Raw genomic sequence first — 21,808 nt, forward strand, 5'->3', positions numbered from 1 at the left:
CAAATTCATAACTTTACAATCGTTTGCTCCAAGCATTCCATCCTGGTTCAGTACTTATGGAAAGGATGTAAATACAAGTAGTAAAAATATTAAAGCTCTAAACTTAATACTTCCTGAGATGACGAGGCATCTTTTCTGTCAAATGAACATTATCAAGATAGGGCTTTCCGACTCCCCTTAAGATGGTCAGGAAAAAGATAAAATGAGAATCTGCATTACTCTGGCAGTCCTGAAACTGATAAAAATCACCGTACTTAATGGCGTAGCAATATTTGCGAATTCATAAATTGTGAAAGGTTTCAGTTTTGTTCTGGTATCAGACCGACTTATGCTATTACAACTACATGGCCATCTTTTTCAGGTCAAAATAATACATGAACATGTTCCCACATCAGATAAACAATATGATAATGGCATGGTAAACTTCTACAAAGACTCGCAAACCCTTCTGAAATCACCGAAATATGCTAATGTGACAAGATGGATTTCAGTGCAACGATCGGAAAAGGACAGCTTGGAGACTTGGTAGGAAATTGGGGACTTGGCGAATCAAATGATCGAAGAGACAGGTTGTATCAGTTTTGTTAAGAAAATTAAATGGTAATCACTGATACATCTTACTAACTTCCAAACCGCAGACTATACACTTTGATTTCACCAGCTAATAATGAGCTTGATATTACAAAATGAAATCAGATTGACTACATCCTAATCAATAAAAGATTCAGGAATTTCAATGCAAGGTTAGTTCATATCCTGTACTATCAACATAGATGAACAATGCAAGACAGTGACTTTACTGCCTTTCGAAATAGTCCCCTCCCATAACTATGCACTTCTGAGATCGGCGATACGTGTCCTGGAAACTAAGCAACAAGGCTTCCTTTGGGATGGTGTTCAAAAGCCTCGTCACGTTTCGTTCGATGCCAAGAATATCATCAAATATCTCTCCTTTCAAAGCGAGTTTTAAGCGTGACTTTTCGGCTCTGACATTTTTGTGACGAAGGGATCCCTGAGAACGCCATTCCAAGCTTTGCTGTTTCGTTTTAGGGTCATACCTGAGACACCAGGTTTCATCCTCAGTGACAATACAGTTCAAGAAATTTGGTGTCGCATCCGCCGTTTCGACAAAATCCTGTGAAGCCTCTAACGGTGGTTGCTTCTGATCGTCAGTCAAGTGATGTGGCACAAGACGAGAACACATTTTCCTCTTCCCTAACTTCTGGGTATCGATTTGTCGCACGGATTCACGGTTAATCTGCAGTTCATTCGCTATCATGCGCACAGTTAATCGCCGATCTTTCGTGATTAATGTCCTCATCTTCTCAATGTGTTCGTTACTGACGGCGGTCGCCGGTCTTCCGCTACGGGGATCGTCATAAACACTTTCCCGGCCTCCTCGAAAATGGGAGAACCACTCGTACTCACACTTCAAGGACAGTGCTTGATCTTCATAAACACGCACCAGCATCGCATGCGTTTCTTTCGGTGTCTTGCCAAGCTTAAAACAAAACTGTACATTGACCTTTTGGTCGTCCATGTTCCTGTTCGCAGTTCAGAATCAACGCACTAAACACGCACTGTGTCGAACAGGTCTTACACGGCACACACACGATGTTCAACTGAACAACGTTGTGAGCAGGTGGTCAAAATCTGCTGCCACGCAGGTGCAGCGTTGTCTGTGGCCAGTATTGCCGGATCGACCGTTCTGGCTTCATTCACCGAACTTTATTGTCACAGGCTGTAGAAAAGTTTTGCATCAAAACAAATATTCAAGCAGAATAGAATACCGACTGTCAAATAAAACAACAACTTGATCATGAACTGAATGACGAACTAAAGCAACTAGTATTCAACAGCCAAGAGGTAGAGAAATAATTTAAGAAAATAAATACCACTCTTCAGACAGTAATTAAAAACCGCCTCCAGCCAGACAGTAGAACCAACAAAAGAACACCTCCTGGATTTGATGGAAGAATGCAAGAGGGTTAAATCCAACAAGGATAAATATCGGGAGATGCCTAATCAAATTAAAAGAGAAATTAGAAAAGCCAAACAGGTTGAGTGAAAAATTTAAAACTATGGAGATTTTCGAAGGAAATCATGGTGCCTTTACTGTGAGCAAAGTCATCGAAGAACTAACTGGAACTTTCAGGCATATGATGACCCTTGTTTTAGAAGATAACTCTGGTAAACCTATTACGAATTCAAAACTTGGGGAAATATATTGCTGAACTATTTTTTTTATAACTGACCACCAGCAAATGTCAATCATGAATAAACAGATCTTCAATAATTATGAAATCCAAACTATCTCGTCCAATAAACCACTGAAAAGACGAAAAATCTTTGGGCCCTGATGAGATTTCAACTGTAGTAGAAAGAAATGTGAAGACCAGATAGAAGGTACCCAGTTTGGAATTCGAAACTGATATGGAATTCGTGAGGCTCTCCTTGGATTAACAACTCTTCTCCAAGAATACTGTATTTGCATTTTTATAGATTATAATGAAAAGCATTTGATAAGATAAAGCACGGTGAAATCAGCAGAATACTTCAACAAACTGGCATTGACAGTAAAGGTATAAGAATCAGAAAGCTGGCATCAGAAAGCTGTGGTGAAGAATGATAATACTACATCAGCCTCTATGCAAATTAGGCGTGGGATTCGATAAGGCTTTGTTTTGTACCCATTATGATTCAAATATCTGTTCGGGAGCGGAATTTAAGGCAGTAGAAGATACAAAAGTTGGAATCAAGGTCAACGGAGAAATAATATTCAAGCTCTGGTATGCATATGACACAGTATTTCCTGCCAGTAGTACTGTAAGCCTGCAAGTATACTTAAAAATGCTTAATACGTTTGGGGAAGACATGGGCCTCACTATCAACACAAAGAAAATGAAATTCTGAAACTGAAAGGTCAACAAATCCAGCAAGTTGACAAATTTAAATGCCTTGGGTGTTGGAAATCAGATGCTATAAACCCAGATCTCGAAATTAGGAAAGACAATATTAGCGTTCAACAAAATGAAGGCTTCACTTTTTGACAAGGCCATAAATTTGAAAGTGAGACATCGCATGGTTAAATATTATATTTGGACAATTTTGCTTTATGGATTTTACGATTGGTCTTTGAAAATGACTACCATAAAAAGGCTGGAAACTCTGGGAATATTTCATTGAATAAAGCTGAAATTCTCCTGTATAGAGCTTACTTCTAATGAACAGATCGAGAGCTTCTGACCACCATGAAATGCACAAATACTGCGAACCTTGGGCAAGTATTACGCGGTAAAAGATATGCTGTATTGTACCTTATTTTAAAAGGCAAAAATGAAGGGCACCGCGGAGTAGGCAGAAAAGAACGTCATGTCTCAATAACGTTCAAGATTGGACCGTTGAACAACTCTACCGTGTTGCTGATGATAGAAGAACGCTGTCCATATTGATCGCCAACGCCCGGGAGGCTGGTAACTGAATAGAGAAGATTATTATTGTTATTATTATTATTATTATTATTGTTATTATTACTGTTATTATTATTATTATTACCAAGCGAGTTGGTCGTTCGGTTAGAGGTGTACAGCTGTGAGCGTGCATTCGGAAGAGAGTGGGTTCGAACCCCACTGTCGGCAGCCCTGAACATAGTTTTCCATGGTTTACCATGTTAACAGCAGGCAAATGTAGAGACTGCACGTTAATTAAGGACACGGCCACTTCCTTCCCGTTGCTAGCCCTTTATAATCCTATCATCATCTTTAGAAATATCTGTATCGGTGTGGCGTAAAGCAAATTAAAAATAGCATTATTATTTTACAGCGTTATGCTCCTGTGAAGCGCGGCAGAATTTATTTAGCTGATGCTGACTTTTCTTCTCCCAAAATTTCTTCATCTGGTCACTGAACATTTTCCTCCTTTCATCAGTCCATGATTTATTAGGCTTGTTATGCATTTTCTCAGAAAAATTATGGTTGTTGACTGCGTTTTTTTGAACTAGAGTCGATCTTGAAAAATTTCCTGTGGGTCGCCAATTTCGTGAAGGTCTTTTTTTCTGTTTCACTAAGCCAGTTGTTCTTGACTTTCATTGAGAGAGCAAGGTTGTGAGCCTGTCTTTGTTCATTTTGAGCATGTATCCATAGAACTTAAATCGACTTTTCCTGATGGTGTCGGTGATCTTTTTAGAATGCTGATAAAGCTCCAGAGACTTCCATTTAGTCACCAGGATTAATTGATTCGAGAACTGGAAAAAGTCCAAAGAAAAGCAGCTCGATTTTTTCTGGATGATTTCCGACAAAAATGTAGCGTTACCAAAATGTTGCAAAGTATGGGCTGGGAAGACTTGGGAGGAAGGAGACGAGCTGCTTGACAAAGCGGTATGTTCGAAGCTGTCAGTGGAGAGATAGCGTGGAATGACATTAGTAGACGAATGAGTTTGATTCGTGTCTTTAAAAGTAGGAAAGATCACAATATGAAGATAAAGTTGGAATTCAAGGGGACAAATTGGAGCAAATATTCGTTTATAGGAAGGGGAGTTAGGGATTGGAATAACTTACCAAGGGAGATGTTCCATAAATTTCCAATTTCTTTGCAATCATTTAAGGAAAGGCAAAAGAAAGAACAACAGATAGGGAATCTGCCTCGTGGGTGACTGCCCTAAATGTAGATCAATATTGATTGATAGAGATTAAGATTCCCTCTGAGTAGACTAGATCAAAGCTTTTCCTCAATATTTTCCTCTCCTGTTTCTGTTAACTTTTCAAGCACAATATTGAATAATAACGGGGTAAAGCCATTTCTTTGTCAAACTCCCGTGGTAATATCAAAAGTGTCAAGAAGTTCACCATGATTTTTAATTTTTGAGTTGTGCAAGTCAGCATCTTCTGAATTAAGTCTCTCGTTTTCTTGACAACTATGAACTATTCTAGATTATGGAATAGTGTGTGTCGATCTACTGAGTCATAAGCTATCTTGAAGTCTACAAAAGTGATCACTGTTTGTATAGTTTTACGGATTTGGAAGATGGTTTTGAGATTGAGAACTTGTTCTACACAAGACCTACCTTTTCTATATCCTGCCTGATATTCGCCAATAAAGTCTTTAGTTTGTTTTTCAAGTCTCGTGAGTAGGGATTTAGAGAGAATTCTACACACAAATGATATAAGGATATTCCTGTGTGGTTACCAATGTCTGTTTTATCCCCGTTTTTGTGGAGTGGGTGAATCAGGGCACATTTCCAGTCTTAAGAAATTTTTTCCGTAATCCAGATGTCTTCGACAATTACTTGAATTTTCTGAGCTAGGTTTTCACCTACTAATTTCAACATTTCAGCGATAATTACATCTTCCCCTGGGGCATTGTTATTTTTAATTTCGCTGATTATTTGCGTGATTTACTCCAGTAAGGGGGGGGGGGTATGAAACTGGGTTTGGAGTAGGTTGTTCAAATGATAGTTGTTTTAAAGGAGATTTGCAGCTTAAAGTTCATTGAAGTAGTTTGCGAAAAGTTAACAGTTTTTTTTAAATATTTGTTTTCAGGAGCTCGTCCGGACGTTTGAAACACTAACTAGGGGCTTGGTAATTCGATCGTTCCTCAGCGAACGTTTTGTAAAAGTCTCTTGTATAGTTTTTCAAGAAAAATGATCTATTTTTGTCGGTCTATTTTGGTCATATTTGGATTCTTCCGGATCTGATCATTTTTGAGACTTCTTCCTGGACTTTGAGGAATTCATGCTAGTTTTGTTCTATTTTATGGAAACTCCATTTTTTCAGGCTTGAATTCGAAGTTCTATGGCCTTGTCGCAAGTCTTGTCCACCATCTATGTTTGAGGTTTCGAGGAAGAAAACAAATAATCCGAGAAGCTCCTATGTTTGTATCTTTTAATTCTATCCAGTTGGAAGAATTTTGGTCGGAGATATTATTGCAAGGAAAGTATTTGAATTTCGTTTAAGAAATACCGTATCAACTCGTGTGTTTCTAACTGTTTTGAGTTTGGGTCTGTCAGATTGAAACTTTACTTTGATTAAAGATTAGTGGTGATCGACCCTTTCTCACGTTAACATTCATAATTTCTTTCTGGTTGAAATTATCTTAAGTGAAAATTTGGTGATTCCCATGTTTTTTCTAGTATCGGAGGGCCAGGAAATGAGTTGACATCAGCTTTAACTCAAAATTCTCGTACAAGCTTATTAATCTTCCTACGTTTTCGTTGGTTCTGCTGTGAGCAGGGTAAAGTACTACAATGGTTCTAAATTTATTTTCTTTACTAATTTGTGTATTACCTGGCAAGTTGGCCGTGCCGTCAGGGGTACGCGGCTGTGAGCTTGCATCCGGGAGGTAGTGGTTCGAATCCCACTGTCGGCAGCCCTGAAGATGGTTTTCCATGGTTTCCCATTTTCACACCAGGCGAATGCTCGGGCTGTATCTTAATTAAGGCCACGGCCGCTTCCTTCCAACTCCTAGGCCTTTCCTATCCCATCGTCGCCATAAGACCTATCTGTGTCTGTATGACGTAAATCAACTAGCAATAAAAGTGTATTGAAATCTCCTAGCAGAATTTTAACATGATGTTTGGGAATCTTTGCTGTACTCTTCCAGTAGGTCCCAGAATTCCTCTACTTTTTGTGTATTTTTCGTTGTAGTTGCTCGTAAATGCATGTGCATTGATTAACGAATATGTATTTGTTCTTGTTTGATTGTGAGTAGGGATATTCTTATAGAAAAAAACCAAACCAAACCCCATGGCACTACAGCCCTTGAAGGGCCTTGGCCGACCAAGCGACCGCTGCTCAGCCCGAAGGCCTGCAGATTACGAGGTGTCGTGTGGTCTGCACGACGAATCCTCTCGGCCGTCATTCTTGGCTTTCTAGACCGGGGTCGCCATCTCACCGTCAGATAGCTCCTCAATTCTAATCACGTAGGCTGAGTGGACCTCGAACCAGCCCTCAGGTCCAGGTAAAAATCCCTGACCTGGCGGGGAATCGAACCCGGGGCCTCCGGGTAAGAGGCAGGCACGCTACTCCTACACCACGGGACCGGCTATTCTTATAGAAGGAGATGTAAAATTTATTGCGGAATTTGTGATAATTGTTCTGACTGATAATCCAGTATTATTATTATTTTTATTATTATTATTATTATTATTATTATTATTATTATTATTATTATTATTATTATTTCTGCAGCTTTTTACATTTATTTCTAGGGCTGCTGTAGCCACCCGGGTAATTTCTGTTCCAGCCAGGGTTTAAGGCCGGATACCTTTACGGACATCATGTAAATATTCAGAATAATATCTCAATGTATGATAGACTAGGTTTCGAACCTCAGCGTTCCTGGTGTTATCAGGTAAACCACTGAACCAATTTTCCCCATGATGATGATGATGACTAAGACCTGTCTGAGTACGTGCGGCATAAAACTAATAATAACGATTGCTGATGGTTTATTCAATTTCGTACAGAAAGTTTTGTATACAGTCTCCTCATAACTCTTAACAGTTTTCCAGGAAAGCATGATGTTATATGCATCGGTTAATGTCTCGCCATATAAGAAAAGGAAATAAATGGCAAAGTACTAGTATCACAAAATAAGAAATAGTACCTACTAAAATGTTCACATGCATTATCTTCGGACTTGAGTAAATTCGGAAATTATATGCCACAATACGCCGGAGAAATGTCTAACAATTTTATGAGAGGGCTCAATTATAACGTTGTAGCACTACAAGCCTAGGTAAGGGAAATGGCACCATGAACAGAATTACAATGAATGAATGAATGAATTACCGGACGTAAAGCTAACTTCTCTACCACACGGAGTACCGAGATAATGGGCAGTGGAAGCCTTTAACTTCTACTCCCCCAAGGGCCTTTATGGCCTGTATGGAGATGAATTTTCTTTGCTATTACAATAAAATGACAATGGATATGGGACACTTTATTATCTTAGAACCATTAAGGGAGCCTGGAGGTACTTTCGGTTGAACTCGTTTCTAGCCCGAGTGAATGAAAATTTGGACGTTGCTTTAGCTATTATTATTATTATTATTATTATTATTATTATTATTATTATTATTATTATTATCATTATTATTATCATTATCATTATTATTATTATTATTATTATTATTATTATTATTATTATTATTATTATTATTATTATTATTATTATTGTAATTCGTTGTATGTTTTATGTTAATTTCTTAGTAGGAAGCAAAATGTTAATTTATATTGTGTATTGTCATAGATATTTTTATGTGCAGTAGGATAGCATAGTACCATAGTAATTTGTTTCAGTCTCTTTTTTCATTTATTCAGTATTTTATATTATTATTTATGTTCTTTATGTATTTCACTGGTTAAATGTAAGACAGTGACACCTGACCCTAACTTTGCCAGTTAAAATGAACCATATTTATCTATCTCTGGCATTGCTAGATATGATTGAATAATTTAGAGTGCACCTGAAAGCACTCTTTTTTTATCACAACTACTTCCGTCCAATACTTATAACATTTTAAAACAGATTTTCTTTGTCAATGAAAGAATTCGGGTGGTAATAGAATTTAGAACAAAATAGCGGGCTTTACAAGCATTTATATACCTTCCACGAACTTGACCAATTACACATTAAGAAATATCAGCCACTGCACTCTATATGTCCTTAGTAGGCTCTAATGCCATCTGCCAGGCATTGTCTAAGTGATATTTTTACCATAAACTGAATGCTAGAATATTTTTAAATGTTGGTTACTTTGTCCGCGGATATGAGATAGTACTTAACATATTATACAAACAGGAAAAGATAAATTTCTTGAGATTGGCTTGAATCACTTATCTGTTTCGGAAGAAGTGCGCATTGCTCTTTTCTGAATGATACTTACCTTTCCTGGGTGAAGCAATGCCTACGTTGAGTAGTAGTGAAGTACCTGGCCTCTAGCACACGACTGGAAATCAGAACAATCGTTTTTGTTCCTCAATGGCATTGCTGGTTTTTAATGAACGTGCATGTTCCTCAGCTCCCCTCATAAATATTCTAAGATCGATTAGACACGAAAAATAGTGACCGTGCAAAATTGACATCTTAACTATCACAATGACACCGTATTTGATCCGCTTGATCAGAGATGTCTTATGAATTATGGACACATAAGCATGATAAACTCGTACGTCAGATTAAATTAATTTTACAGGTGGGGCAAAAAGATGTTATTATTTAGATTTAAAAGCCTCCCTCAATATGTTTATTGATACTTATGTTGCATAATATCATAGAAACATGCATGTACTGACAACTTACTGTATATAATGTTTACTTATCTCCGTGAATTCCAATTTTCACACCTGGCAAACGCTGGGGCTATTGATCAATTAGGGTCACGGTCGATATCTTTTCACCGGGCGAGTTGGCCGTGCGGTTAGGAGCGCGCAGCTGTGAGCTTGCATTAGGAAGACAGTGGGTTCGAACCCACTGTCGGCAGGCCTGAAGATGTTTTTCCGTAGTTTCCCATTTTCACACCAGGCAAATGCTGGGGATGTACCTTAAGTAAGGCCACGGCCGCTTCCTTCCCATTCCTAGGCCTTTCCTGTCCCATCGTCGCCATAAGACCTATCTGTGTCGGTGCGACGTAAAACAAATAGCATATATATCTTTCCAGTCCTACCCTTTCCCATTCTTCCACCGCCGGAAAAGCACTCCTATTACGTTAGTGTGACGTCAGTACCAACAGCAACAAACTAACGTTTACTTAGCCTGTTGCTGGACATGAATTATTCAGGGTTATGAGGTTTGCATTATCTATCTACTAGCAAATGTACCCGTGCTTCGCTACGGTATTTTACAATGTATACGGATATCGAAGTAAATTCCTGTACATGAAGTGAATTTTTTTTTTTTATTGCATGTCTCTTGGCGTCATCCAAGAAAAAGCATAGGGAGGTCCGCAGATGTTTCCAGTGTGAAGTGCGAGTTGCAGAGTTGTGATGATAACGACAGGTCCACTTGTCTGCCGCAATTCACTATGCGTAACGTCAGTCACATTTTGATCGGTAAATTAGTTTATAATCGGGGGCACCTATATCTAATGATAAAGAGAATCAGGTAAAAAAAATTTAAAAATGCACGCTCCCTTGCCTTCTGCTTGTCAAATCAAGAAGGGAATTATGCATTACAATGGTACACAGGCGTTGGAGAACTACCCCATTCCTATTGCTAGTTAAAGTCGATGTGGGAAGTACTAATTACAACAGCAGACGCCCTCCTGCTGAGAGTCACTATTGATTTATAAAGTATTAATTACAATGTAAAACACACCCCTTTCTAGATCGCTACAAATCGACTTAAATTAATAAATGTAGATCGACATACGGATGTATATGCATGTTCACCTTCATTTACAGAATAACTGCTGCTAAACGGTTCATTCATATTGAAAAACGGATTATATAAAAAGACGACTCTGGCCTCATTTAGCTATTTAAATGGCTGGCCCTATGATATTTCCTCGTATCTCATCTATTTAAAGGCAAGATAATTTAGAAACGTTGAATACGGTGAAATTTGTGTAAGGTTTTCACACAGTGAATTAATTTTCAGATACTTATGCGACAGCCTCAAACATAGAATTTGGCTGGGTGGGCCAATATTCGAGTATAATTTGATGATCCCATCTTTCCTATAAGTGACTCAAACCATCAGTTATACGTGTACAAAGTGCAAAATTTAGGTAAATCCAGAAATAGAGCCAAATTTATCATAAGGGATAGAGATACGACAAAAAGTCATAGGACCAAAGTTGTAGATCACTCCAAATTGAACAGAGATTGTGCCATCCGTTTTGTGATACGACTTACCGTTTAGCTACCAAATACCTCGAAAGGAAGGTCTGCACCGTCATTAAAATTGCCTCGGTAATTCGATATTTTTGGGGGGTAGAAAATAAATTTTTTTAACATCTCGAAAATTTTCCATCGGTTACAGGCAAAAAGCTAAAATTTTGCCAAATTTCTATTTTCTAACTTGTCTGGGAGATTGTGCTGCCATTTTGATATGGGGGAGGGGGTTAAAAATTAAGACTTTCAGGAAACTCTTAAGCCCATGAAACCTATAGGTTATCGTTCTGGATAAATATCACCGACTGTGTTCTTATGCAGATTTGAAACTCCCAACGTGTCCTTCTCTGAGAATTTTGAGAATTTTAGATTTTTCTAGGGATCCTCAAGTCATCAGGTTGTCTGGTAATAAGTTTTAAGTTTCTAGGATGCCTAGAAGGGTCTCATTAATTCACGTCTGTTTTCATTTTTAAGCCTTAATTCATATATGTATAGTACAGTATATATATCGCGCCAAACTGACTTCTATTTATTAATATGGATTATATATTTCACCCGCTTCCGAAGTGGTTCTAGGGGCGTGTTACTCCCACAGTATGTTTTCCAGGCAGTAAGTCATACTTGAAAGTCATACTGGAACATACACACGTCTATTACCTTGGGCATTCTTGAAAATTTATTTTTTCACCCTTTCTCACCCTCTATGCCAAAGGGGGGCATTTTAGACAATTTATTTTTTCACCCTTTCTCAACCTCTTTGCCAAAGGGGGCTGAAGCTGGACTTTAAAAATCCGGAATGTTACTATTCATCTTAGCGACCCGGCAAACTATGGATTGGGAAGTATATTCGATTATTATTATATCTCACTCCCCCTTCCCCCTAAAGGGGGTTAAAGTTTGATTTTAAAAAAACGGGAGTGTTACTATTCATCTCAGCGACCCTGAAAGCTATGGCTTCGACACTATTTTGGATTATTTTTAAATTTGAATCCCCTCACCCCCCACCAGAAAGGGGAATGAACTTAGACTTGTAAAATATTCGGGGTCTCACCATTCATCTCAGCGACCCCGACAACTATGGATTCAACATTATTTTCGTTTATTTTTATATATCACGCTCCAATTGCCACCCACCACGAAGGGGGCTGAACTTTAAAAAATTCCGGAGAGCCATTATTCATCTCAGTGACCACGAAAAGTATGGATTCGAAACTACTTTTGATGATTTTTGTATCAGAGCCCCCTTGCCCTCTGCCCCTAAGGTTTCATGGGGGTGTAATACCCTCACGTGGTTTGTCTCCTTATACTGAAAATCCCGAGTGTCACTATTCATCACTAAGACCCCGAAAAGTATGGATTCGACACTATTTTCTTTAATTTGTATATCTGACCCCTCACCCCCCGCCCCCAAGGGTTCCTGTGCTGTCTTACCCCCACGTGGTTTATCTCCTGATACTAAAAATCCGAAGTGTACAATTCACCTCGGCGACCCCGAAAACTATGTATTCGACACTATTTTCGTTTATTTTTATATATCACTCACCCTCACCCCCCAAAGGGGGCTGAACTTTGACTTTAAAAACACCGGAGTGTCACTATTCATCTCAGCGACCCCGAAAAGTATGGATTCGACACTAATTTCGTTAATTTGTATATATGACCCACTTGACCCCCCCCCCTCCGCCCCTAAGGTTTCCTGGGCTGTCTTATCCCCACGTGGTTTGTCTCCTGATACTAAAAATCCGGAGTATACAATTCACCTCGACGACCCCGAAAACTATGTATTCGACACCATTTTCATTTAATTTTATATATCATTCCCCCCTCGCCCCCCACCCAAATGGGAGCAGAAAGTTGACTTTTTAAAAATCCGGAGTGTCACTATTCACCTCAGCGACCCCCAAACTATGGATTCGACACTATTTCCGATTATTCTTTTACTTAACACCCTAACCCCCACCCCTAAGGGGGCTAGTGGTGGCTTACCCACACAGTGCTCGTCTTCAGATAGCAAATAATATGTGTCCAAAATTTGATTGAAATTGCTCCAGTGGTTTAGGAGGAGATGTGTCATTTACACACATACATTTATTATCAGTCTCCCCTCGCCCCCCACCTAAATGGGAGCAGAAATTTGACTTTTAAAAAATCGGGAGTGTCACTATTCACCTCAGCGACCCCCAAAACTACGGATTTGACACTATTTTCGATTATTTTTCACCTGATCCCCTTAACCCCCCACTCCTAAGAGGGTTAGACGTGGCTTACCCTCACAGTGCTTGTCTCCGGATAGCAAATAATACGTGTTCAAAATTTGACTGAAATTGTTCCAGTGGTTTAGAAGGAGCTGTATCATTTACAAACATACATACATACATCCATCCATCCATTTTCGTTTATTTTTATATATCAGTCCCCCCTCACCCTCCAAAGGGGGCTGAACTTGGACTTTAAAAAACCCGGAGTGTCACTATTCATCTCAGCGACCCCGAAAAGTATGGATTCGACACTATTTTCGTTAATTTGTATATCTGACCCCTTGCCCCGGCCCCCGCCCCTAAGGTTTCCTGGGCTGTCTTACCCCCACGTGGTTCTCCTGATACTAAAAATCCTGAGTGTACAATTCACCTCGACGACCCCGAAAACTATGTATTCGACAGTATTTTCGATTATTTTTTCCTGACCCCCCTAACCCCCCACCCCTAAGGGGGCTAGAAGTGGCTTACCCCCACAGTGCACGTCTCCAGATAGCAAAGAATAAGTTTCAAAATTTGATTGAAATTGCTCCAGTGATGTAGGAGGAGATGTGTCACTTACACACATACATCCATCATCAGTTTCCTCCTCGCCCCCCCACCCAAATGGGAGCAGAAATTTGACTTTAAAAAAATCCGAAGTGCCACTATTCACATCAGCGACCCCCAAAATTATGGATTCGACACTATTTTCTATTATGTTTTTACATGAAGCCCCTAACCCCCCACCCCTAAGGGGGCTTACCCCCACAGTGCTCGTTTTCAGATAGCAATTAATAAGTGTTCAAAATTTGATTGAAATTGCTCCAGTGGTTTAGGAGGAGATGTGTCATTTACATACATACATACATACATACATTTTTATATATAGTAAGATAGTAAGAAGAAGATTATACTTGCTTTATTATTACATTATTTATTTTATTTTGAACACTGCAGACATCTAAACTTAAACTGTATATCCGAAGAAATTATTCGAATCCGAGGAATGAATATTACTTCGCTCGCGGCATGCCCAATCATGAGAATGTCTTCAATAATATTAGTCATCAGTTTCAGAGTCGTGTTGATTGCAGAGGGCAGGTCTTATACTTAAGAATGGTAATTGGTGCCACAATTGTCCCCTCTAAGATGTCGAGGGTACTCCAGGTGACTCCAGGTCTTTCGAAGCTCTGCCGTGTAGTCGATAGACTTGTAACTGTGTAGAACATCGGGTAATTCTTGTAAATGTTGCTTGTTGAAAGAAATGAATGACATGATATATAATAGCAAGAATGAAGAGGATGAAACCCGGCGCCAGCACATAGCCCACTCCTCTCGAACAGCTCAAGACTTAACGTCCCGATCCGCCGGACGAATCATATGCCCTCCCACCATATAAGACCAAAAACAGCTTCCTACGTCCTGGACGTAAAATGGCTCCTTGAATATTGTGTTCTCTACCTATCTTATGTACGTTGCCTAGCGACAGCGACTCTATGCATTTAATCTTGGTGACAGCACGTTGGATTGTCATATCCCAATGCACGTTTTCCGATGGTTTTTCGTTCATAACTCACCAACGAAAGCGAAAATGGAAATTCCGGTTTCGAGGTGCATTCGGACCCCTTCCCATCTACCTATGTTCAAAATTTCAGATCTCTACGTGCTGTAGATTTTGCTGGGCATCGCGCACAGACACACACACACACACACACACGGACAGACAAACACTTCCTTTTATAATATTAAATATATAAATTAATTTGTGGGTGGTACGCTGTCTGTAATTTCATTTGATTTTCTAATAATTCAGATGTTTATCCGTTTTTATCAACTCAAGTCCGCATCAGTGGTTTTTACCTTTCGCGTTTGTTTGTCTGTCTGTTTGTCCGTCTGTCCCACAATTACGGCGAAACGGCTAGATAGATATCGACTAAATTTCATATATAGAGGATCAGGTTTAGATATGTATATTACTAAAAATCACTCAATAGACTGGGGTCTTATTGGAAAACGGAAACAGGTCTTTTTTCAATTTAATCTTATACTTCCGATTTTCTGAAAAATCCGTAGACTATACGTGAAACATCCCTTCAAATTAAAAACTTTTTTTTACGAACGTAATTTCATTTACACTTCCAATGACGGAGAAAATCATTACTTTCTGCGGAATTTTGTGCTCTGCGTTTGATGACGGACACACTCGCTGGCCGATGAGGAACCTAATTGCTGCCATGACAACGTCTCTGGAGAGAGGTTGCCAGCAGGGAAGTAAAGAATGCCATTTTCGTCATCATTCCTGTAAACTCATGGTTGCTCGTTGGGTAGAAGGCGAGAGAGACGTCAAGCTGCCATTCTGCGGGATGTTTTCGGAATACCGTTGGAGGTTACAATCGTCTTCGAATAGCACTAATGGTGGCTATTAATATTTCAACAATACCGTGGAGTGTAACCCATTATTTCAAACCGTAACGGGTTTTATGTCATATGCTATACTTTTTACTGTAAAACGTTTCTACTTCTGTTTTCTGCTTCAATTTCTTGACTCTGCCTCGCTGCTTTTAGGCTTAAGTAATAACACCATAAGTAATCTTCGTATCAGTTTACCTAAGAATCCCTGCGCTTAAATTTATTCTCTGTTAACGCTTTCTTAAATCCGTAACTCACATCAACACAATTTAGTGAGGGACATTTCATTCTTCCAAATTATCCACTTGGTATTTACATATTTGTCCTATACGGTTATCCTCAGTTATTATCCTATTTTCAATTAAAGTCGACTTACTTAACTGTACTATTTTCTTGCTTAATTCTTCCTTATGTAGGCGAGTGCTAATCCCGAAACCTGGGCACTCTTTTCTTTGAAGGAAAATTCGAAGCTGTTCAAATGTGCAAAATTTTGGTCCACAAAATATCGAAATATGGAGGCGATATGAGAGCGCAGATCTTCGTTTCAGGATCACTGAGAACTAAACGGTAAGTTGTATTACAAAACAGATAGCACAATTGCAGTTCAATTTAGGAAGAATTACAACTTTGGTCTTATGACTTTTGTCCTTTCTCGATCCCTTATGCGTTGGATAGAGCTGCATTTCTCGATTATAATCAAATATCTTCGACTTGATTCTGACTGATATTAGGAAAAGGGGCCTATCTTTATAATAAAAATTCCGGTCTCGATTGTGAATGGCATCAGGCAAGTGAGCTTGTCATTATAATAGAAACTCCGGAGCTCGATAGTTAATGGCAGTAGGAATGGTGGTTTGTCATTATCACTTAAGTCCCCAGCACGCACGTAGAAATCCATATACAAGGTAGAATAACGTCAAGGTAGGTAGGCAATTCCCGATCACAGCGCTCTCATTGTTCGACCGCGCGTGGCGTAGGTTGGAGGGCTAGGAGCGCACGCCTGCATTTGCTTGCATCCAGCATAAACCACGAAAATTTCTTATCAATACACTGACTGACAGAGCAAATGCAACACCAAGAAGGAGTGGTCAGAACTTTGTGTCAATTGCAGGGTAGACTGACGTCACTGAGGTATGCTCATGATGTGAAATGCGCCGCTGTGCTGCGCACGTAGCGAACGATAAATGGGACACGGCGTTGGCGAATGGCCCACTTCGTACCGTGATTTCTCAGCCCACAGTCATTGTAGAACGTGTTGTCATGTGCCACAGGACACGTGTGCCAGGCCGCCGTCAACGGATGCATTTCCAGCAGACAGACGACTTTACGAGGGGTATGGTGATCGGGCTGAGAAGGGCAGGTTGGTCGCTTCGTCAAATCGCAGCCGATACCCATAGGGATGTGTCCATGGTGCAGCGCCTGTGGCGAAGATGGTTGGCGCAGGGACATGTGGCACGTGCGAAGGGTCCAGGCGCAGCCCGAGTGACGTCAGCACGCGAGGATCGGCGCATCCGCCGCCAAGCGGTGGCAGCCCCGCACGCCACGTCAACCGCCATTCTTCAGCATGTGCAAGACACCCTGGCTGTTCCAATATCGACCAGAACAATTTCCCGTCGATTGGTTGAAGGAGGCCTGCACTCCCGGCGTCCGCTCAGAAGACTACCATTGACTCCACAGCATAGACGTGCACGCCTGGCATGGTGCCGGGCTAGAGCGACTTGGATGAGGGAATGGCGGAACGTCGTGTTCTCCGATGAGTCACGCTTCTGTTCTGTCAGTGATAGTCACCGCAGACGAGTGTGAGACGAGGCGTCGGCGTGGAGAAAGGTCAAATCCGGCAGTAACTGTGGAGCGCCCTACCGCTAAACAACGCGGCATCATGGTTTGGGGTGCTATTGCGTATGATTCCACGTCACCTCTAGTGCGTATTCAAGGCACGTTAAATGCCCACCGCTACGTGCAGCATGTGCTGCGGCCGGTGGCACTCCCGTACCTTCAGGGGCTGCCCAATGCTCTGTTTCAGCAGGATAATGCCCGCCCACACACTGCTCGCATCTCCCAACAGGCTCTACGAGGTGTACAGATGCTTCCGTGGCCAGCGTACTCTCCGGATCTCTCACCAATCGAACACGTATGGAATCTCATTGGACGCCGTTTGCAAACTCTGCCCCAGCCTCGTACGGACGACCAACTGTGGCAAATGGTTGACAGAGAATGGAGAACCATCCCTCAGGACACCATCCGCACTCTTATTGACTCTGTACCTCGACGTGTTTCTGCGTGCATCGCCGCTCGCGGTGGTCCTACATCCTACTGAGTCGATGCCGTGCGCATTGTGTAACCTGCATATCGGTTTGAAATAAACATCAATTATTCGTCCGTGCCGTCTCTGTTTTTTCCCCAACTTTTATCCCTTTCGAACCACTCCTTCTTGGTGTAGCATTTGCTCTGTCAGTCAGTGTATTTAAATGATTTACCTTATTATAATAAAATGGTACTTCACATACCACCTGCAATCAATGATAAAATACTTTGGTTAGATAATAGTAGAAACTCAGAGTAATTATATTTTAAAAGCCTCCTGTAAAAACAATACATACATAGAAACCCTGGAGTAGTTGTTGGTTTAATTTTATTTAAAACTCACGTTTTGACGACTTAGGAAATTGTTGAAGAAGCTGAAGCTGTACACAGTCGATATTTTTTCACTGAATACTTCTTCATACTATCAATTTGATGTTTTTGTTGAGGTAACGTACTAAAGAAATTCCTCGATCTGACGTACAGAGATGCAATACTGTTGCGTGCTCAAGTGACCATCAGCCTTTTCGCAGCCCCTTCGGTATTACCTCAATGGCGACGACTAAGCCAGCTCGGGGATACTCCCAGCCTGACCGAGAACATGCCACAGCCTTTCTCTACTGTTCCCTTCATCTAGTTTCTCCATGCGATTTCTGGAAGATACGACAGGAAAGTTCCATCTCCAGCAAAACCCTGAATATTGTAGTGGCCCAATATCGAGGTACAAATACAAGACCCTTGCGAGCGAGCTGTTGTTGTGGTGTCGGAGAGACCAGTGGGTGTATGGGTTGGAGACGGCGGAACGGAAGACTTTACTGTGTGTTCGTGTATTTCTGTGGACTGAGGCTCGGCATGTGTCAGCGAGGGAAGCCGCTATCGCGAGTGTGAAGGTAAATGGACCTGTGTTAATATTCGCTGTTGTGAGTATCGTTCTGCTGTTGAATACTGTTGAGCTCTTTAGTTGTTCACTGCATGTGACTGTGTGAATCATTGGACTGTCCGTGGAGTCGAACGAACGAACAGTCGTCGTGTGTCGAGTGGCCCGAAGCCCTGTGTTCATATCCAGCGGTCTACACACAGCTGCTCTTTGAGGTGATTGGAATTGGGGAAGTGAAAGTAAGGATTAATCGTCCGCAGGTGTATCAACGGGTAAGTCCGCCTACTGTATCATGAGGAAGAGAGAGATTTGTAAATAGACAGCAATTAGTGAGTGTGGCATTTCATTGTAAATTCGAGTTGTGTGTATATATTATGACCGTCCAATGGCAAGTGAGTCAGCTGTTGAGCCATTGAAGGTCATGCTAAAGGAATGGTTAATAGGAATTACTCGGAAATACATCCAGCTGGGTCAAATATCTAGAATAACTCGCCCATTCAGACAAGAAATGGGATGGATATAAGATGAGGAATGAAATTCCTAAGCTCAAAACCCCGTGGTCACCGCACGCTTACAGTCACGAAATATTATCTTATAGGTGAGCAGAGAGTAGCAAAATAATTTTACATTCTCAACAGTATTAAGAAGTAAGTCGACTATATGATATTCAGGTCCAGCGGTGTCATGAAGGAGGCCATGAATTGATGCCATATGTGACAGGATCAAGGCGGCGCTGAAGAGGTTAGGTCGATTACATACGTCATAAAGACAATGGTGAAGTGTTCCTTTGTACATCTTTCCAGTCAGATGGGATCACGTTATCTTGGAATTCGCATTCGAACTGTCATAAGCAGATGGAAGAGAGGTTACAAGTCAGTGAGTTGAGCCTAACGTATGGAATGCAGGCCGATATTAATAGCATAACAATGGTAATGAACTTTTGTTTTATAAATAATGGTATGGCATATAAAAACGGAGATTGAAGGTTGAACTGACAGTAATTAGCACGTCTTTAAGGGGAACGTCTACGTTCGCAGAACCTAAGAGAAATATTAGAGAACGTGATATATAAAATAATGTTACTGTGTCGAATAGCGATCTGAGGTTTTAATACTGAACAAGGGAAGTTTCGGAAATAACTGTGAGATATTGTAAAACGCCTGTGTCACTGTGTTAATTTTGTTTTTCTAAGTTTCAGGTCCATGGACTCAAAAATGTATGAAGATTTTTCCAATGATGTAATGATGGAAATGATTATGAGGGCTTAAACATTCCGATATCCTGACAGGCCCGGGAGATAATGCCGAAGTGAGGGCCAAAACTATGACCAATGGAGCAAAGGACTGAGAGCGGTATCACCTAATCTTCACTGATAAGTACCAAGATTTCATTTTCTTTACCCTATTTTCTTGTAGTTGCATAGCTGTAGAGTAGAATGTATTTTTCCTTTCATAATGAAGTGACGTAAATTTAAACAACTTGAGTGACCTAATGCGACTATCATTTAGTGCCCGGTTACTTGTGATTACGGTTATGTCCGAGGTTGTAATTAAGATCATCTATAATACGCAAGATTTAGCTTGTAAATACGTGCCTTACCGCGAGTTACTCGGAATCTTCTTCACGTTTACGGTGAATGGAGGAATGCGGTGTCTTCATTAGTGAACCATACTTGTGTTGCACGAATACTTCGTGAGGTGACTTTATTTTAATATTTATTTGTAGAAGGTCTTCTGCATGATAATACAATACGTGTTTATTGCGTAGTGGCGAATGTATCGTGAAATTAGTGTTGCGTTGATTGCGATTTGGTAATGATAAAGGAGATTCTTCGGGAATGCTTGTGAATTCTCTTGGGTAAGTAATGTGTGAATATGTACGATGTTCTTGAACATGGTGAATAATAAGGACAGGGTCGTCCATAAAGTGTTTTATGATGAATTAATATTGTTATGGGAAGTGTCTCGTTGAAAAATAGATAATGGGAGTGTGATAAATAATTGTTTGAGAGTTAGAGATGGATTTAAGCGCTCGTCATACAATTAAGAACCCAGAATAGGCAAGCATTTGTGTCGTTGTTATTTTGGTGATGTAAGATGTCCGAAGGTCGAGCGTAGGGATTGTTATATGATCATCGAAACACTGTTTCGCGACGGGATACGATGCAGATACCAGTTAATTTGAGGAAATGGTCACTAATTAGACGTCTTCAACATTTAATAAGCATAATATGTGTGAAGTAGAAGGTCGTATTTATCGAATTATTGTCACCTGGTAGTAGATTGTAGTCTTGCGTAGTTGCTTATAGTCTGTTTCCCGTAGATAGTGTGCCTTCAAGATTTTCTTTCAGGAGGGCAGTGCCGGTGGAAGCAGTTACTGTTAATCATTCTTTTGGATTATTTATGATTTGTAGCGGCTAGATATTGTGTTCTATTTAGGTGGCTGATACGGATTCCTGGGACATGCTGTTGTTGAGTTATGTCGATATGAGATCCAATTATTATGTGGGTTTTCCTACACTGTGTGCACTTTATGGATATTGATATTGAAACTGGTCACCATTAGAGAACTCAAGTTGGTTAGCAATTAGGTAATTTCCGAGATAATGGATAAAATGTAGGGTACTTTAAAATGAAATCTTGGATAAGTGAAGATAAAAGCAAGTGTAGTTTATAAAAAATTTTGAATAAAATTTTATTCGATCCTATTATTCATTGCGGGCGGACAATTAATGATAAATAATGATGATTTGCCTTCAGCAAGTTCCGTATTCGTTTCCATCAAGTTAGTATTTTCAATCAAGGTTTAAATAATGGTGTTTTTTTAAGTATTTAGCCAACAGAGATTTTCGTTCGTCTATCTAGCTATTATCCAATCATCATACAATGTATTATTATTGTATTAAGTTAGGTTTTGATTTCATTAAATTGGAAAAAGGTCCTTCCAAGAAACTAACATTCGTTTTCCTTATTTAATTGAGATATATTTAGCCTTACGAAATTGATTGAATACTATTCTTACCACAATCATGAACGTCTTGCGTCAAATGCTAGTCCAACTGCATAAACAGTTGTTGGATGTCCATGCCCTGGGTGGAGAATTATGCGTCACGACGGACTTTAGCTGAGGCTTATCACAAGAACCTACGAACC

General features: G+C 40.2%; 1 protein-coding gene across 1 annotated transcript in view; it reads right to left on the reverse strand.

The window, feature by feature from the left end:
- LOC136877744 (very long chain fatty acid elongase 7) overlaps window positions 1-8,941 on the reverse strand; it is a 126,328-nt gene extending 117,387 nt beyond the window's left edge. Inside the window, exon 1 of the mRNA XM_067151955.2 lies at window positions 8,885-8,941. The gene's annotated coding sequence lies outside the window, so the exon portion shown is untranslated. The remainder of the gene's footprint in view (window positions 1-8,884) is intronic.
- Window positions 8,942-21,808: the final 12,867 nt, after the last annotated feature.

The sequence above is a fragment of the Anabrus simplex genome, chromosome 1 (assembly GCF_040414725.1).
Source record: "Anabrus simplex isolate iqAnaSimp1 chromosome 1, ASM4041472v1, whole genome shotgun sequence".
Taxonomy (NCBI): domain Eukaryota; kingdom Metazoa; phylum Arthropoda; class Insecta; order Orthoptera; family Tettigoniidae; genus Anabrus; species Anabrus simplex.